Source organism: Lontra canadensis, unplaced genomic scaffold, assembly GCF_010015895.1.
Source record: "Lontra canadensis isolate GAN:19392208 unplaced genomic scaffold, GSC_riverotter_1.0 scaffold1, whole genome shotgun sequence".
Lineage (NCBI taxonomy): Eukaryota > Metazoa > Chordata > Mammalia > Carnivora > Mustelidae > Lontra > Lontra canadensis.
The window spans coordinates 90,705,419-90,724,857 of NW_022630995.1; positions in this window are offsets into that span (position 1 = coordinate 90,705,419).

Consider the following 19,439-nt stretch of genomic DNA (forward strand, 5'->3'; position numbering starts at 1 on the left):
CCTTTGGTGTCAAGTAATATATTTTTTCTTTGGCATTTCACTCTCATTAACTAACATAGTGTCTCTTAGTAGTTTCTCGGAATTTGTCGAACTCAGTTGAAATAACCTTTTATTTCATAATTAAATAAGGAAGCAATATTTAGTATGACATTCCTTTGCTATCTTTTTAAATATTGACTTCCTTTCTCTTTTATACCCTTTTCCAGTTTGAAGTATTAATTATTAATTATTGCTGGTTTCCCATACCAGTCTGAAGTCTGGGATTGTGAGTTTTTTTATTTGTTTGTTTGTTTTTTGTTTTGTTTTGCTTTAAGATATTTATTTATTTATTTATTTATTTATTTATTTTAAGTGGGTTCCATGCCCAATGTGGGGCTTGACCTCACAATCTTGAAATTAAGAGTCCCATGCTCTACTGACTGAACCAACCAGGTGCCCCAAGTCTTTAAATTACTAAGGTAAACTTAACATCTAGTACAATACCTAATACAGTGGATGCACACAGTTAAAAATGTGTTCACTGACAATGAACTCGATCTGTGGCAGAGTATACATTATTTACTGGGCTACCTATATCTTACAAAAACTAACATATGTAAACTTTGATATTTTGTTTTTAAGCTACTTAAATGAAAGCTGTGGTTCCAAACATTGGACTTTTCTTTGAAAATATCTGAGAGTCCTGCAGCATCAACCTAATGATGCTTGTGATTTGCCAAACTCTGAAACTTCAGTGCTTTTTCTAGGAATTAAGCTGGTACGGCTTCCAAATATGAAGCTACTCTAAAAATCTTCAATATATGAATCAGGATTTTATTTTTAATGTGCACATGAATAAAAGATATGATATTTGATCCACATCCTGAAAAGCAGTTTTGTAATGCTAAAGAACAAGAAGAACAATGCTATTTAAAATGATGAAAACAACTAAGGCAAGGACCCATCACAGAAGCCAAACCTGAGTAATGGTTGATGCCATAGGCCAAAAAAAAAAAAAAAAAAAAAGTAAACAATGTCATGGAACCCAAAATGAAAGTATAATAAGAGAATGAAGATATCAGTTTTAGCCAATACTATTGATCAATCAAGTTTCTTAAGATTAGAAATAACAAAGCCTGCACTAGGCAACATTTAGGTCACTGGAGACAATGGCAAGATCAGTTTCAGTGGAATTATGGGATGAGAGGAGCCCTAGTGGAATGGATTAAAGAGAGAATAGGGGGTAAGGATGTGTAATATGCCAACACAAATACTTTTTGTAACGAATGTCTCTGTGAAGAACAGAGGAGAGGAAAAGAATAATATATCCTCTTATGCAATAAGCAAAGATGGACATGGAGTTAAGAGTTGGTTTTGTTGTTATTTTTGTAATTCTTTTTAGGTTGAAATATATTAGGAATATCTATATATTTGTATGCTGAAAAAGATATGACAGAATGGAGGATGACAGCTGCAAGAGAAAAGCCCAGTTACATGAGTCCACCAAAGAAATGTATATACAAATATGCTTTCCTGATCACTTTTAATCTCCAGTTTGCATATTTTCAGGCAACCTTTGAAACATCTGTATACAACAGACACGTAAGGAGATGTATATATCTCCTTGACTTTATTCTATATTATTGCATTATAGTAGGTATTAGATTTAACATTATGACCATTAAAATCTGAGCGGTGGTAGTAGTATAAACGTTTTTAAGGGATGGTGTTAGTTGATCCTTTTCCTCTTTTTTTTTTTCCCAATATGTGTTGTTCTGACTTAAGTGATTTTTTTTCTCCCAGAAATGAAAATTAAAATCTATTCAAATGGAGAAGACATTGAATTAAGTATTTACAGTTGACCTCTCTCTTTGGTTGATATATTGACAAACAACTCATATCATTTTTGTCAATTAAGGAACTTGTCAACCTTAACAGAGGGTAATTATCCCCAAACAACAAGTTGCCATTAAAAGGGTTGTGAAATGTGTGCAAATATAATTTATTCAACTAAGCAAAACTGATTGCTTCTATTAGCATACATTCCACACTTTTCAAAATCTTAGGAGTACTTTAGATGCATAAGAGTCCTCTTAAATTCTTTCTATTGATGCAATACATAACCATTACTCATATTAGCAAATATGTGTCACATTATAGGATTTTAAAGTTTTATTTTTTTGAAACACAATTCTAGATTTCCATGGGTTTAAACATTTTACCTTGCTAGGCCATTTATTCAGAGAAATTCAAGCAACCAACCACCAGATACCTTTAAACTCTTATCAGAAAATAGCTTAATCCAAGCAACTACTAACTCAGAACCTACACAATATTTTTAACCACAGAATCTTTGCTGGAATTTTTATATATGTCACCACATTCCAAGTTAGAAGTAAACTTAATATAGGCCTGCTGAAACTCAGTGAAATCTAATATCTGGAAATTTTATGTTTATCATACCAATGATTAAAACCTATATTAAACAACAAAATGTACATTTACAAGGTCATTTTTTTTTTGGTTTAGCTCTCATATCTTTAAGATACCTACAGCAAATTTTAAAATATCCAACCTATACATAGCACAGTCAAAACTGTAAACAAATCTATACATTTTAGAGGAAAAAATGTTAAATAGTTTTTAAAAAAAATGCCAACAAGCTGAATTTCAGCAAATGCTGCATGCATTTATGAAAATCATCAGGAGATAATGAAAATATATTTGAAAGTAATATATCTCTAGCCATAATGTACAGATATCTTTTTTAGCTTTCTTTTTGCCTCTTGGTCCTATTTTTTTTTTCTCTCCATCCTTATTTTCCAACAAATTCAAATAATATAATGGATTTCAAAGGCACCAGGTGTTCATCTGATTCTGAGAAAACAGGAAATCTGAGCTGTGTTTTCTTTTTAATTGAAGTTTTTATCTTTCCATTCAATTATCATGGCTAGGACTAAGCAGAGCTCATGATAAGTTAAAATTAAAAAAAAAAAAGGAAAGAAAAGAAAGTATGCTTTTTTGAAAATTCACACCAAGAAGAGAAAGGCCTGCTGATGTTTTTAATCAATTTCATTATTCCTGTCAGTAATGCCAATTCATATTAAACATCCAAAAACTCATTCATTAACCCTGCTTAAACACCTAATATTACTATATTTTGGAGGCTGACTTTTTAAATATTCTTATATTTTAACAAAAAGGACGTATGTTGAAAGCAATTTTCCCATTTGAAAATAACCTATTAGTTACACTCTATCACATACATACACATTAGTAGAGAACAAAACAACATAAACTAGGAATAGCTTTATGTAACACACTTACATAACATGTCTGATAAAATCATGTGATTGGTTAGACAGAGAAAGATGTCCAAAAGATTACAAGAAAAAAAGCCAGCAGGGGAAGGTTTCAATGAAGCTCTGGGAAGTTACCTTAGGTAACCAGAGTGCCTAAGTGTCACAAGGAACATTCATTCCAGGTCAGATGGCATGCCTGTTACTTGAACTTGTTCCAATTTTGGCGGTCACAAAGTCCTGTAAAACAAAAACTGTTTTAGCTAACCTAAACTTTATGCCAAAACATCTACCTTTTACTTTAGAAGAAAAGTGAGTCTCAGTAAGCATTCCTCAAATATTTCTTGGACATTTTCCAGATTTGGTGGTAGGCAGTGAGGAGCTAATGATAAACAACATATCCAGCGACAGGCTGTAGTTAAGTGGTATGTACGGCTTGAGAATCAGCCACAGTACGATACTGAGAAGCTGTCTAGACAAGCAGAGTGTCAAAAATTTCCTTAGAAAGACAAATACAGTGGCGGAGTGTGCATCATCCCCTAGAACGGCTCCAACAGCAATGCAGAGGTAAGCGATGGGCGAAATAACGTATGATTTCAACACAGTCTTGACTAGGTGTTCAGAAGAATAAAGTTAGTAAGCCTGGCATTGCTACTGGGTGAGTCTTGGGCTGCAGTGTGGACAGGAGGCGCGGTGCGTTCAGGGTGGTGGGAGAGCTGAATGCCCCAGCCTCATGGAGAATCGGTGCCCTGGGTGAAAGGGTAGCGGTGCAAATGGCACAAAACCTTGCACAGGGCAGCATTATGTGCTGATCTATGGCGAGGTGGGAATGGCAGAGGCAAGAACAGCTGGAAGCAACTTATGAGAGTGGCTGTGACTAGGTATGGGAGAGAGGAGGGAGAACTTGAAGGAGTCAACAACTCAAGTTACACTTGTTGAAATTAAGTCATTGACAGAATCTGTCAGAATGAGCTGGTTGGTGAAGTCTAAAGAAAACAACTAGCCCACTAAAATAGATCAGACTGGAGACAATTCAGTGTGATACATCACATGGAAAACACATAATCAATTTACCAAAACATAGGCACATCCGAAGTTTAATGATGATTATGTGAGAATAGTTGATAACATGAGAATATTTGTAAATCAGAAATGGAATCACGTATATCCACTTCAAACTTCCTATGAAATTTTGTGACAGCTGTTTGAATTAATCCTTGGTGCCCCGATGGCGGCATCTCTGTACTACATTATTTATTATCTCCCTGCATGATGGTCCTTATGTGAATAACTAAGCCCTTTAACAGTCCCCTCACTGGAGTCGCTCTTTGGAATGTGACATTATTAAAGAGATATACTTGATCTTGGTTTTAAACCTTGGAGAGAAGAAACCATGAGTGGGTCAAATGAAAGTGTTAAACAGGAATAGGCTCTGGCAGGGAAATCTAAAGTGAAGTGCCAACTCGTTCTCCGCGGGGGCGGTGTTAGGATGACCTCCAACTCAGTGGCTTTTTAAACGTGCAGTGCTCCTGGCCAGCAGCAGACATCCTGTGAAGTTCTCAGAGATGGATTTTGCTTCCTGGGGAAAAGCTATTCATTCACATCTGTTTTCAAGGTTTTTAAGGAAAAAAGAAAAAAAAACAAACAAAAAACAAACAAAAAAAAAACGACAACAACGCTTGCCTTCCTGCTGCCTATAGGCAAGCTTAGAGAATGACATTACCATGCCTTTTAAAAATATTGAGTTAGCTGCCTAATAATGTTTTCTTCTAAATTATTCCAAAAAGAAAAGTAGTTGGCATGTATTGGGGCATGTTTTACATAAAAAAACAATTTCAGTATTGACTGAAATAATTTAAATCAATTGTTCTCGTTTTAAACAATAAAATATAAAGAAGGGGAAAAAAAAAACCCTTCCCTTTTTAGTTATTCCCATGCATTTTACTTAAGATATATTTTAACCATGTTAGAAAACTTCTAAGAAATGTTTCACTATATTTACATTGATTTTGAGATATATGTCAAAATGATATATATATAACAATATGTTTTAGTTTCTGCACTAGAATTAAACCTCTTGGTGATTATAACAATAGCCTTAAAATTTTGAAGTTCCTAAGATTTCCTCATTATTTAATTTCTGTTTTTTTGTACATTATTTTAAAATATCAGAAAAAATAACAACAACAACAATAATAATAACAACAACAACAGCAATAATAATAATAACCTGACTGTTATGTAAGGTTGTGGTGAAGTTAATCTATATATGAAAATTTATGAGATAAAATTATTCACAAATAATGAAGACTTAAATTCTCCATTTTTTGTTATCATTCTTGAAATCTGTTTTATTAACTAAAATACATATAATAGAGAGGTTAAAAGATTTAAATTATTGTCGATATCAGAAAAAATACCTAACAAAATTTAAATGGCATTTTTGAATGATTATATTTAGATTTATTTTATGTTATTCTCCAGATTCCATATATTATTATAACATCAAATATGTCAAATCTTCATAGCTATTCAAGCTATTTCTATTATATATTATTACATTCTGATTAGGGGCATCATTACAGTTACCATGCTGCCTTAAATTCCATATTTTGATCACTACTTCTCTCACTAAACTGTAAGTATGTGAAAGAAACTGAAAATATTTGTGCAAATGAATGTATCTGTTTCCAAATGCTTGTTTATTTTTCAAATTGGATAAGGTTATTCTTATTTATCATGGAAATGATATTATTTGCAGGCAAGAAATTGGGCTTCATTAGGGTTTAGCAGAAGACAGGTATGATAAAATTTCAAGGACTTATTAGGATAAATGCTCCAATGATCTCCTATGTGAATTGTTTCCTGCAATACATACTTGACAATAGTGAACAACATTGTTCATTATCTTTATCTGTTTACAGTCATAATAGGTTTAGGTAATTTATGGCCAATTAAATTATAACCCCTTGAGAACAGAGATCTTATTCTTCATTCTATGCCTTAAACTCCACAGCATACAGTATGATGACCTGTCAAAGATGACACTTAAGTTATTTATTTTATTGATTGTACTTGGTATAAAATTGTAATTCAACTCTCATCTCAGCTAATGTTGACTGAGTGCCTTCTGTGGCCAACACGATGCTCAGGCCTGCATCAACCATGAGGAAACACAGTCACTCACTGAAAGAGATGAGTTATCAAGCAGGTATGATGATGTAAGGTAAGCAATGTAATTAGGTGGGTTTTTCATGCTCTAGAAGAAACTAGTCTCATCTAAATGGTTTAAGGAAGAACATCAAAGTGCTGATGACAATGATGATAACTGTAGGAAAGCACAGAAGTTAGTTCCAACAGTGGGGTGCACATTTTCCAGAAGGAGAAGAGCACATGGAAAGGCTCAGAATGCCAGAGGGCATGAATGCCTTGAGCACTAGCAATATTGTTAGAATATATAGCATAGAAGAGGGAGGAAAGGAAGACCTTGACTATTATGCTAATAACTCTATACTGATCTTAGAGTAATTTCTTATCAATATCTTCTTTCGACTCTCTGGTTTGGATAAATTAGCCGCCGAAGATACTGTTTTCTGAGATAGAAAATGCAGGGGGAGAAATAAGTTTGTGGACTAACATCAATTGGGTTTTAGATCCTTTGAACTGAGGTGCTCTTGAAACAACAAATAATATCAAAATAGAGAGTATCAATATTATCAAAACATACTAGACTGGAAATGAGGAGAAAGAGCTCAGGTGGAGAGCTCTTTGGAAAGATATACTTTGGAAAAGTAATCATTATATGGATGATACTTGAAGTCATATTGTGGGTTGAAATCTCAAAAATGAATATGTAGAGAGAAAATGGTCAAGGATTCATGAAATCTCTGTGGATGGATAGGTAAAAGGAAAAAAAAAATATGAAAGGGCCAACGGAAGAATCCTTAAAAACACCAAACAGCATTTCTAGGAATGGACAGATTATGTCTTTACCAAGGCAAATGTTTAAGTAAATCATTAAAACCAACAGGGTGTATTTCTGAGAACTCTCTTCTGTGTGGTTCAACAAAATGTACAGTCTGAGGTAAGAATTGGAGACATTAAATTGGCTAAATTATTTAGCAAAAGGAAATTCTTTTATTCAGTTTTCCAGAACATTATTTAAATAATTGCCACAAATTATTTTACAAAGAAAGTCGCACATCACAATAAATCAAATAATAATTAACCACACAAGAAAACAAAGCATCATAAACATATGGTAGATGAAGAGAAAGACTTTTTATATACTGTTGACAGATTTCTTGTACTAAATACCAGAGATTTAAAAACTATGATTAGTATGTTAAAAGAAATAACGTGAGCTCCAACATATTTTCAGGAAACAGAAAACTAAAAAATGTGATGTAGCATACTTGGATAGAAAATAGAAACTCAAGAAGAATTATATATATAACAAGGAAAATATAAAACTTAAATGAAAGAGACAACAAATTAGAAACAAATAAAACTAAAGGAGATGTCAAAAATTTATGCCAAAATAACACAGGGAAACAGAGAATATAAATGCTATAATGAGAAGGTTTAATGTGTATTTAACAGGAGTTCCAGAAAGAGACGCAAGAGAAATCAGCATATTTTAAAGGTAATAGCTGGAAAATTTCCAGAACTGTCAAACAACACATATCTTCACATCCAGCAAGCCTAATAAATTTCAAACACAATTAAAACAAAGCACACATACACATATGCATAGACATGCCAACTCATAACCTAGTGTCACTTTAGAAAACTCAATGCATGGAGATGGTCTTAAAAATTGCTAGAACAGAAGGAGAAGTTGGGAACAGAAAATGGACACTCTGAGAAGAATTGATTCTTTACAGTGATGATAATCGTATGTAAATCTCTGTACTGACAGAAATTGTCAAGCTAGGAGTCTGTATCTGTAAAAATATTTTTCACGGAGAAATAGTACCACTCTTAGGACACTTGAAGGCACTCTGACTTCTTCCCTGAACTCTTGGCTTTGTCTTTTTTTGTTTTGTATTGTTTTGGTTTTGTTTTTGTTTTTCCTGGGTCTCCTTTAGCATGATGTTAACTAACTGACAAGGATGTGAATCTCTGTGGAACTGAGGATAGGCCTACCGGAGCCCAACACCCATTTCCTTCCAGATTATGCTATATGGATCTAGAATCCCAGAATTCTGCATAATAATAGCTTCAAGTTGCTTTTTAGGTTTGTGCAGGACACATCCCAGTCTTACCTGCCACTGGCTGAATGAAAATTCTGCTCTAACTCTTGCTGCTCTCCCAGGCTTGAGGAGGAACCAAAAGATGGCTCTTTGAAGAGATGGGTGGGATTTTGAACAGAGTACAGTCATGTGGACAAGGTGTCCACACCCAGGTACTTAGGAGCCTTGGAGGTCAGAAATGTAGGAGGGAAGAGGAGCACCAGGAGTCTTCAAGCGTATTCCTGCACTGGGCTCTAAAAATATTAAGGGTGGGTATGTACAAAGAGAGTTTCAGGGTGTTTGTTAACAAGTAGAATTTTGTTAAATAATTATTAAGTCATCACTTCACTCAAAAGGAAAAATGAAAGAGAATGAAAAAAGTAATTCAAAGAGAGAAAAGAAGGGAAAGATAGAAAAATAAAAATTAAACAAGACCCACAGAAAACATAAAACAGCACTATAAATAAATAAAAAATTAAAATTAGCTGTAGTCAGCTTAAATCTAAAAAGCTCAAATCTTCCAACAAAAGAGAGTATCAGACTAAATAAAAGATATGTATACTCATCTTTACACTGTTCAAAAGAAGCACATGTAAAATATAAAGAATGAAAAATCTTGAAATCCAAGAACACACGCACACTTATACAACACACACACATAGATGTGTACATAAATTAATATTTATACATAAATTCTGCACAAAAGTGGTTGTAGCTATATTCCTAACAGACAAAAGAAACTTTAAGGAAAAAAGTAATACTGGCTACCTATATGAAAACAGCACGAAGATTAAAGTTTCAATTTAACAGGAAGATAAAACAATTTTAAGTTAGCCTGTATCTAAGAATATAGCTTTACAAAGGATCTTTGAGTCAAAGTTCTCCAATTTCCAGCAACAGAAAGAAAAACCGGCTTAGGTAGAAAAGAAAAATGTTGATACAAAGTGAATGATTAGCATGCGATGTCTGGAGGGCAGGAAGAATGAGAAAACAAAAACGAGTTCCAGGCATTAACACCTGCACCCAAGGACATGGTGCAAGGAGGGATCCAGACCCTGGGCACAGCTGCCTGATGCTGCCACGGCAAGATGTGAATCAAGTGCATGCTCCCCTGATTCTATGCCTTTCGAGCCCTATGTTGGGAATAATACAATATGGTGTCTTTTTTTTGTTTGTTTGTTTTTAGGTTTTAGGTTTTGTTTTCATTAAGGGTGAGGTAAAGAGCTTCAAATATTTAGGTAATTGCCTCCAATTACTGAAAGACTAATTATTATGTAATTTCCTAAGAAATATATGACCACTTAAAATGAGGGGTGTGTGTGTGTGTTTGTGTGTGTATATTTAATAATGTAAAATTAGGGTCACAACATGCTGACTACCAATTCCTTTCTGTGTTCTGGCTACACACAGCTACGTGCATACCTACACACAAAAATACTGACATGTTTCTAGTACTGGTATTTAGTAAAAATGAAATAAAATGACAGGCTTAGCAATATTAAAATAGACTATTGCTGTGGCAAATAACAGAATAAAAACTTTCCTCAAACGATAGCCTAACGTTCAAAGATGTTATTTTTCATGGAAATTACTACTGAGAAGGAATTCAACTTGCCTTTTCATGCCTAACTCTGAATGGTATTTCTGAATTATTGACTCACCTACAAGAAATGTTCCTAAAATAACCTTAATAATTAAGAGGATGGAATTCAATTTCCAAATAAAAAATAACTTGTCTCATACCCACTCTGACCACATACACACACATTCACACATGCACATACACACCATATAGGACTGAGACATTTCTGTGTGGAACTCTGCTTGCCATCATCACTTAATTAGTCTTGAGGAAGCGACTGGCAATTTGACAGGGAGAGAGGCAAGCTGACAGCTTCTCATCAAATATCAAGCACTGCTGTGTTTCCTATGTCAATCTGGATCTGACATTTAATTTAAAAAGTATCTTAACATAGGTCTACACACAATAAAACAGATAGCAGCTACAAAACCAATTTTTTTCATATTTAATGTTAAAAAGTGCCTGTTGCCCAGAAGGCAGAATTATTTTAAGAAAAGCATCAGTGCTTTAACTCTGGGAATATTGGCAGTACTAAGAAAAAAGCATTTTTCAGTAGTTCGAGATATTGGATTTGGCTCAGAAAGAGAAAATCATGGTGTTTAATAAGAAAATTGTGTTGCTGTGAATATAGAATTTCTATTGATAGATTTAGTAAACAACTTGGATAAAAGTTTACTCCACCTGTGTGTGTGTGAGTGTGTGTGTGTGTGTGTGTGACAGAGACAGTATGAAATTTCTCTCCCACATACATGTATGTACATAAATGATAAATACATCATAGAAGCATTGGTACTGTGCATCTCATAGATTATTTCTTTCTTTTTAATAAAGGCTTTATCTTCTCATGAAAAATTGAGAATAGAAACGACAGTATATTTTGATTTTACCGAAAAATGAGTACATACTTAAGATAACATAATTAGTGGTAGAAGCAATATTTTTCATCATCTTATTAACCTAATAAAATTCTTTTGACATTATTTCATTGTGACAAGCTGAAGAAAAACAACTTTTCATAAATAATAAGAGATTTCAATTTAGTGTTTTCAGTGTTTTAGATTATATTAGGAAATGAAAGCTTAATATTATTCATTACTCTAAAATTTCAAATTAAATTATAAAACTATGCTAAATTATCATAATTGAAATCATAATCAGATTATTTATTTACTATTATAAAAATACTGGATAAGAATATCTTAGGATAGCAAATATCAAGTCCTGTTTAAAACACTAGATCTTTTGGGGTGCCTGGGTGGCTCAGTGTTTGGGCACCTGCCTTAGACTCAGGTCATGATCCCAGAGTCCTGGGATCAAGTCCTGCATTGGGCTCCCTTCTCAGTGGCAAGACTCCTTCTCCCTCTCCCAGTCCCCCTGTTTAGGTTCCCTCTCTCACTATCTCTCTGTGTCAAATAAATAAATAATGTCTTTAAAAAAAACTAGATCTTTCTTGTTCTTTAATAAACTTCACATCACTCTCCTTTCGTGTAATATATTTCTTAGAATTTTCTTCCCTCAATGGTTCCAGATTAGTATTTGCCAGTTGGATGGCCCCGAGTTTTGATATGAAAAGCAGGAGTAGGAAGAAGTCATTATATTCTTAAGAGATACTAATGACTAAATATGGCTGTTACTCAGATATATCAGCAATTTCCAACTTTACTGTTGCAAGTTAATATAGTGTGTAGGATAGTATGCAAATGATTCAGAATTGTGGTGATTTCCCTGCAAACTTTCAAAAACCATCTCCTTCAGTTATGCAGGCTGTCTTTTGTGACTGTTTCCATGACCTTCCAGCAGCAGCGCCAGGATCTGTCTGCACAGCCTCTGCTCTTTCTACATGTGTGAAAGCCCTAAATATTTTATTAATCCCTTTTGTCTCATACTATTTACTGTGCCTCTGTTTACTCGACAAAGTATAGAATGATGATCTTCACTAAAGAAATGTACTGTTTAAACCTTAATGACCTACACTGGAGACCTATAACTATGATGGGAATAAAGTAGCTTTGTAGCTTCTGGGTACTTGTTATCTGTTTGTGGAATCTCAACGCAGAGCTGGACCATTATCCAAATAAACAACAATCAAAAAAAGCAATTACAAAAAGCAAAGAGACTTCCTTTCACTTGGAATTAATAACCTGAATTTTATTCCTTGATAGCAATTCTTGACAAGTTTTTGATTCCTCTTACATAAAAATACTTGAAGTGGTATTGCTCTAAACCATCATATATATCTTATTGTCAATAACAAATCTAGGGCTGCAATCTCTACAAAACCATGCTATTTTTTCCTAAACCATGCTGTTCTAATATTCTTTATTAATTTCACTTCTATTTGGTCTTAACTACTATCTTCAAGTAGAGAATCATTATCATTTTTTGGCTGAAACAAAACTTAAAAAGTGGTCTTTAAAACAAAACATCAGTGTTGTCTTTTTGGAAACAATAAATGAAGATGGTCTGTCTCACTCAGATAATATTCTGCCCTTTTCCTTCTAGTATAAACTGATTGTGGGTAAAGACCAAACCTTGTTTATCAACATACACACCTTTTGCCTTCTCAACCACGGCGTATAGCATAGTGCCTTGAACATAAGTAGGTACTCTCTAGATGTCTTTAATTAAAATAATAAAGTTTGGGGGGGAGGAGTCAAGATGGCGGAGAAGTAGCGGCTGAGACTACTTGAGGTAGCAGGAGATCAGCTAGATAGCTTATCTAAAGATTGCAAACACCTACAAATCCAACGGGAGATCGAAGAGAAGAAGAACAGCAATTCTAGACAGAAAATCAACCACTTTCTGAAAGGTAGGACTGGCAGAGAAGTGAATCCAAAGCGATGGGAAGATAGACCGCGGGGGGAGGGGCCGGCTCTGGGCAAGCGGCGGAGCAACGGAGCACAAAATCAGGACTTTTAAAAGTCTGTTCCGCTGAGGGACATCGCTCCAGAGGCTTAACCGGGGTGAAGCCCACGCGGGGTCAGCGTGGCCGCAGGTCCCGCAGGGTCACAGAAGGACCGGGGGTGTCTGAGTGTCACAGAGCTTACAGGTATTAGAACGGGGAAGCCGGCTACAGAGACAGAGCCGAGGAGTGAGCTCTAAGCTCAGGTTTACCTTGAACCGCTCACAGGCTCGGTCAGCTTGGAGCGCGGCCGGAGGCCAGGGTGACGGGAGCAATTGGGTGCTGTTCTCTGAGGGTGCACTGAGGAGTGGGGCCCCAGACTCTTGGCTCCTCTGGGCCGGAGACTGGGAGGCTGCCATCTTCATTCCCATTCTCCAGAACTCTACGGAAAGCACTCAGGGAACAAAAGCTCCCGAAAGCAAACCCGAGTGGATTACTCAGCCCGGCCCCTGGTAAGGGCGGTGCAACTCCGCCTGGGGCAAAGACACTTGAGAATCACTACAACAGGACTCTCCCCCAGAAGATCCACAAGAAACCCAGCCAGGACTAAGTTCACCTACCAAGGAGTGGAGTTTCAATACCAAGGAGAGCAGCAGAATTCCAGAGGAAGAGAAAGCAAAGCACGGAACTCATGGCTTTCTCCCCATGATTCTTTAGCCTTGCAGTTAATTTATTTTTTTTTTCTTTTTCAAATTTTTTTCTCTTCTTCTGCTAAATTTTTTTAACTTTTACCCTTTTCTTTTTTAATGTTTTTTAACTAGTTTATCTAATATATATATATATTTTTTTTCCTTTTTATATTTTTGCATTATTGGTTTTATTTTTTTATTTGTTTCTTTTTTTTTTTTTTCTTTCTGTACCTCTTTATATCCCCTTTCCCCCCCTCAAGATTTGGGATCTCTTCTGATTTGGCTAAAGCATATTTTCCTGGGGTTGTTGCCACCCTTTTAGTATTTTACTTGTTCCTTCATATACTCTTATCTGGACAAAATGACAGGGCAGAAAAATTCACCACAAAAAAAAGAACAAGAGGCAGTATCAAAGGCTAGGGACCTAATCAATACAGACATTGGTAATATGTCAGCTCTAGAGTTCAGAATGACGATCTCAAGGTTCTAGCTGGGCTTGAAAAAGGCATGGAAGATATTAGAGAAACCCTCTCGGGAGATATAAAAGCCCTTTCTGGAGAAATAAAAGAACTAAAATCTAATCAAATTGAAATCAAAAAAGCTATTAATGAGGTGCAATCAAAAATGGAGGCTCTCACTGATGGATAAATGAGGCAGAAGAAAGAATTAGCGATATAGAAGACCAAATGACAGAGAATAAAGAAGCTGAGCAAAAGAGGGACAAACAGCTACTGGACCACGAGGGCAGAATTCGAGAGATAAGTGACACCATAAGACGATACAACATTAGAATAATTGGGATTCCAGAAGAAGAAGAAAGAGAGAGGGGAGCAGAAGGTATATTGGAGAGAATTATTGGAGAGAATTTCCCCAATATGGCAAAGGGAACAAGCATCAAAATCCAGGAGGTTCAGAGAACCCCCCTCAAAATCAATAAGAATAGGTCCACACCCTGTCACCTAATAGTAAAATTTACAAGTCTTAGTGACAAAGAGAAAATCCTGAAAGCAGCCCGGGAAAAGAAGTCTGTAACATACAATGGTAAAAATATTAGATGGCAGCAGACTTATCCACAGAGACCTGGCAGGCCAGAAAGAGCTGGCATGATATATTCAGAGCACTAAACGAGAAAAACATGCAGCCAAGAATACTATATCCAGCTAGGCTATCAGTGAAAATAGAAGGAGAGATTAAAAGCTTCCAGGACAAACAAAAGCTGAAAGAATTTGCAAACACCAAGCCAGCTCTACAGGAAATATTGAAAGGGGTCCTCTAAGCAAAGAGAGCCTAAAAGTAGTAGATCAGAAAGGAACAGAGACAATATACAATAACAGTCACCTTACAGGCAAAACAATGGCACTAAATTCATATCTCTCAATATTTATACTAATGTTAATGGGCTAAATGCCCCAATCAAAAGACACAGGGTATCAGAATGGATAAAAAAACAAAACCCATCTATATGTTGCCTACAAGAAACTCATTTTAAACCCAAAGACACCTCCAGATTTAAAGTGAGGGGGTGGAAAAGAATTTACCATGCTAATGGACATCAGAAGAAAGCAGGAGTGGCAATCCTTATAGCAGATCCATTAGATTTGAAGCCAAAGACTATAATAAGAGATGAGGAAGGACACTATATCATACTCAAAGGATCTTTCCAACAAGAAGATCTAACAATTTTAAATATCTATGCCCCTAACGTGGGAGCAGCCAACTATATAAACCAATTAATAACAAAATCAAAGAAACACATCAACAAAAATACAATAATAGTAGGGGACTTTAACACTCCCCTCACTGAAATGGACAGATCATCCAAGGAAATAAAGGCCTTAAATGACACACTGGACCAGATGGATATCACAGATCTATTCAGAACATTTCATCCCAAAGCAACAGAATACACATTCTTCTCTAGTGCACATGGAACATTCTCCAGAATAGATCACATCCTCGGTCCTAAATCAGGTCTCAACGGGTATCAAAAGATTGGGATCATTCCCTGCATATTTTCAGACTACAATGCTCTGAAGCTAGAACTCAATCACAAGAGGAAATTTGGAAAGAACCCAAATACATGGAGACTACACAGCATCCTTCTAAAGAATGAATGGGTCAACCAGGAAATTAAAGAAGAATTGAAAAAATTCATGGAAACAAATGATAATGAAAATACAATGGTTCAAAATCTGTGGAATACAACAAAGGCAGTCCTGAGAGGAAAATATATAGCAGTACAAGCCTTTCTCAAGAAACAAGAAAAGTCTCAGGTACACAACCTAACCCTACACCTGAAGAGCTGGAGAAAGAACAAGAAAGAAACCCTAAACCCAGCAGGAGAAGAGAAATCATAAAGATCAGAGCAGAAATCAATGAAATAGAAACCAAAAAAACAATAGAACAAATCAACGGAACTAGGAGCTGGTTCTTTGAAAGAATTAATAAGATTGATAAACCCCTGGCCATACTTATCAAAAAGAAAAGAGAAAGGACCCAAATAAATAAAATCATGAATGAAAGAGGAGAGATCACCACTAACACCAAAGAAATACAGACAATTATAAGAACATACTATGAGCAACTCTATGCCAACAAATTTGACAATCTGGAAGAAATGGATGCATTCTTAGAGACATATAAACTACCACAACTGAACCAGGAAGAAATAGAAAGCCTGAACAGACCCATAACCAGTAAGGAGATTGAAACAGTCATCAAAAATCTCCAAACAAACAAAAGCCCAGGGCCAGATGGCTTCCCCGGGGGAATTCTACCAAACATTTAAAGAAGAGCTAATTCCTATTCTCCTGAAACTGTTCCAAAAAAATAGAAATGGAAGGAAAACTTCCAAACTCATTTTATGAGGCCAGCATCACCTTGATCCCAAAACCAGACAAGGATCCCATCAAAAAAGAGAACTACAGACCAATATCCTTGATGAACACAGATGCGAAAATTTTCACCAAAATACTAGCCAATAGGATTCAACAGTCCATTAAAAGGATTATTCACCACAACCAAGTGGGATTTATTCCAGGGCTGCAAGATTGGTCCAACATCCGCAAATCAATCAATGTGATACAACACATTAATAAAAGAAAGAACAAGAACCATATGATACTCTCCATAGATGCTGAAAAAGCATTTGACAAAGTACAGCTCCCTTCCTGATCAAAACTCTTCAAAGTGTAGGGATAGAGGGCACATACCTCAATATTATCAAAGCCATCTATGAAAAACCCATCGCAAATATCATTCTCAATGGAGAAAAACTGAAAGCATTTCTGCTAAGGTCAGGAACACGGCAGGGATGTCCGTTATCACCACTGCTCTTCAACATAGTACTAGAAGTCCTAGCCTCAGCAATCAGACAACAAAAAGAAATCAAAGGCATCCAAATCAGCAAAGAAGAAGTCAAACTATCACTCTTCGCAGATGATATCATACTATATGTGGAAAACCCAAAAGACTCCACTTCAAAACTGCTAGAACTGGTACAGGAATTCAGTAAAGTGTCAGGATATAAAATCAATGCACAGAAATCAGTTGCATTTCCCTACACCAACAACAAGACAGAAGAAAGAGAAATTAAGGAGTCCATCCCATTTACAATTGCACCCAAAACTATAAAATACCTAGGAATAAACCTAACCAAAGAGACTAAGAATCTATACACAGAAAACTATAAAGTACTCATGAAAGAAATTGAGGAAGACACAAAGAAATGGAAAAATGTTCCATGCTCCTGGATTGGAAGAATAAATATTGTGAAAATGTCTATGCTACCTAAAGCAATCTACACATTTAATGCAATTCCTATCAAAGTACCATCCATTTTTTTCAAAGAAATGGAACAAATAATCCTAAAATTTATATGGAACCAGAAAAGACCGCGAATAGCCAAAGGAATATTGAAAAAGAAAGCCAAAGTTGGTGGCATCACAATTCCGGACTTCAAGCTCTACTTCAAAGCTGTCATCATCAAGACAGCATGGTACTGGCACAAAAACAGACACATAGATCAATGGAACAGAATAGAGAGCCCAGAAATTGACCCTCAACTCTATGGTCAACTAATCTTTGACAAAGCAGGAAAGAATGTCCAATGGAAAAAAGACAGCCTCTTCAACAAATGGTGTTGGGAAAATTGGACAGCCACATGCAGAAAAATGAAATTGGACCATTTCCTTACACCACACATGAAAATAGACTCAAAATGGATGAAGGACCTCAATATGAGAAAAGAATCCATTAAAATCCTTGAGGAGAACATAGGCAGCAACCTCTTCGACCTCAGCCACAGCAACATCTTCCTAGGAACACCGCCAAAGGCAAGGGAAGCAAGGGCAAAAATGAACTATTGGGATTTTATCAAGATCAAAAGCTTTTGCACAGCAAAGGAAACAGTTAACAAAACCAAAAGACAACTGACAGAATGGGAGAAGATATTTGCAAATGACATATCAGATAAAGGGCTAGTGTCCAGAATCTATAAAGAACTTAGCAAACTCAACACCCAAAGAACAAATAATCCAATCAAGAAATGAGCAGAAGACATGAACAGACATTTCTGCAAAGAAGACATCCAGATGGCCAACAGACACATGAAAAAGTGCTCCACATCACTCGGCATCAGGGAAATACAAATCAAAACTACAGTGAGATACCACCTCACACCAGTCAGAATGGCTAAAATTAACAAGTCAGGAAATGACAGATGCTGGCGAGGATGCGGAGAAAGGGGAACCCTCCTACACTGTTGGTGGGAATGCAAGCTGGTGCAACCACTCTGGAAAACAGCATGGAGGTTCCTCAAAATGTTGAACAGAACTACCCTATGACCCAGCAATTGCACTGCTGGGTATTTACCCTAAAGATACAAATGTAGTGATCCGAAGGGGCACATGCACCCGAATGTTTATAGCAGCAATGTCTACAATAGCCAAACTATGGAAAGAACCTAGATGTCCATCAACAGACGAATGGATAAAGAAGATGTGGTATATATACACAATGGAATACTATGCAGCCATCAAAAGAAATGAAATCTTGCCATTTGCGACGACGTGGATGGAACTAGAGGGTATCATGCTTAGCGAAATAAGTCAATCGGAGAAAGACAACTATCATATGATCTCCCTGATATGAGGGAGAGGAGATGCAACAGGGGGCTTCAGGGGGTAGGAGAAGAGTAAATGAAGCAAGTTGGGATTGGGAGGGAGATAAACCATAAGTGATTCTTAATCTCACAAAACAAACGGAGGGTTGCTGGGGGGAGGGGCGTTGGGAGAGGGGGTGTGGGGTTATTATGGACATTGGGGAGGGTATGTGCTATGGTGAGTGCTGTGAAGTGTGTAAACCTGGCGATTCACAGACCTGTACCCCTGGGGAAAAAATATATATGTTTATAAAAAATAAAATTAAAAAAAATAATAATAATAATAAAGTTTAACTTCAAGTAAGGTGAGATACAGGGAGGTTGGACAGAGAGCTATACTGGATAAAATAAAAAAAAAAATTATGGTCAGATTATACTTACTGCATAAATGTGGTAGGACCAGTCCATGGGAGAGTAAGAATGAGAACAGAATGATGAAGATGGTCCATCTTAATAAGAGGCTCTTAACCTTCTCATCAATTATGTATATACACATCTGTATAGAAAAAAAGAAGCTGTTGCATTTTACTTTTTTGAATTTGTCAAAATGATTCTATATCTTTCATAAACTTTAGTGCTTACAATAATCTTAGTTGGAAAGATAACCACTACTTACATAATCAAATTCAAACTTCTCATATATCATTTCCTCT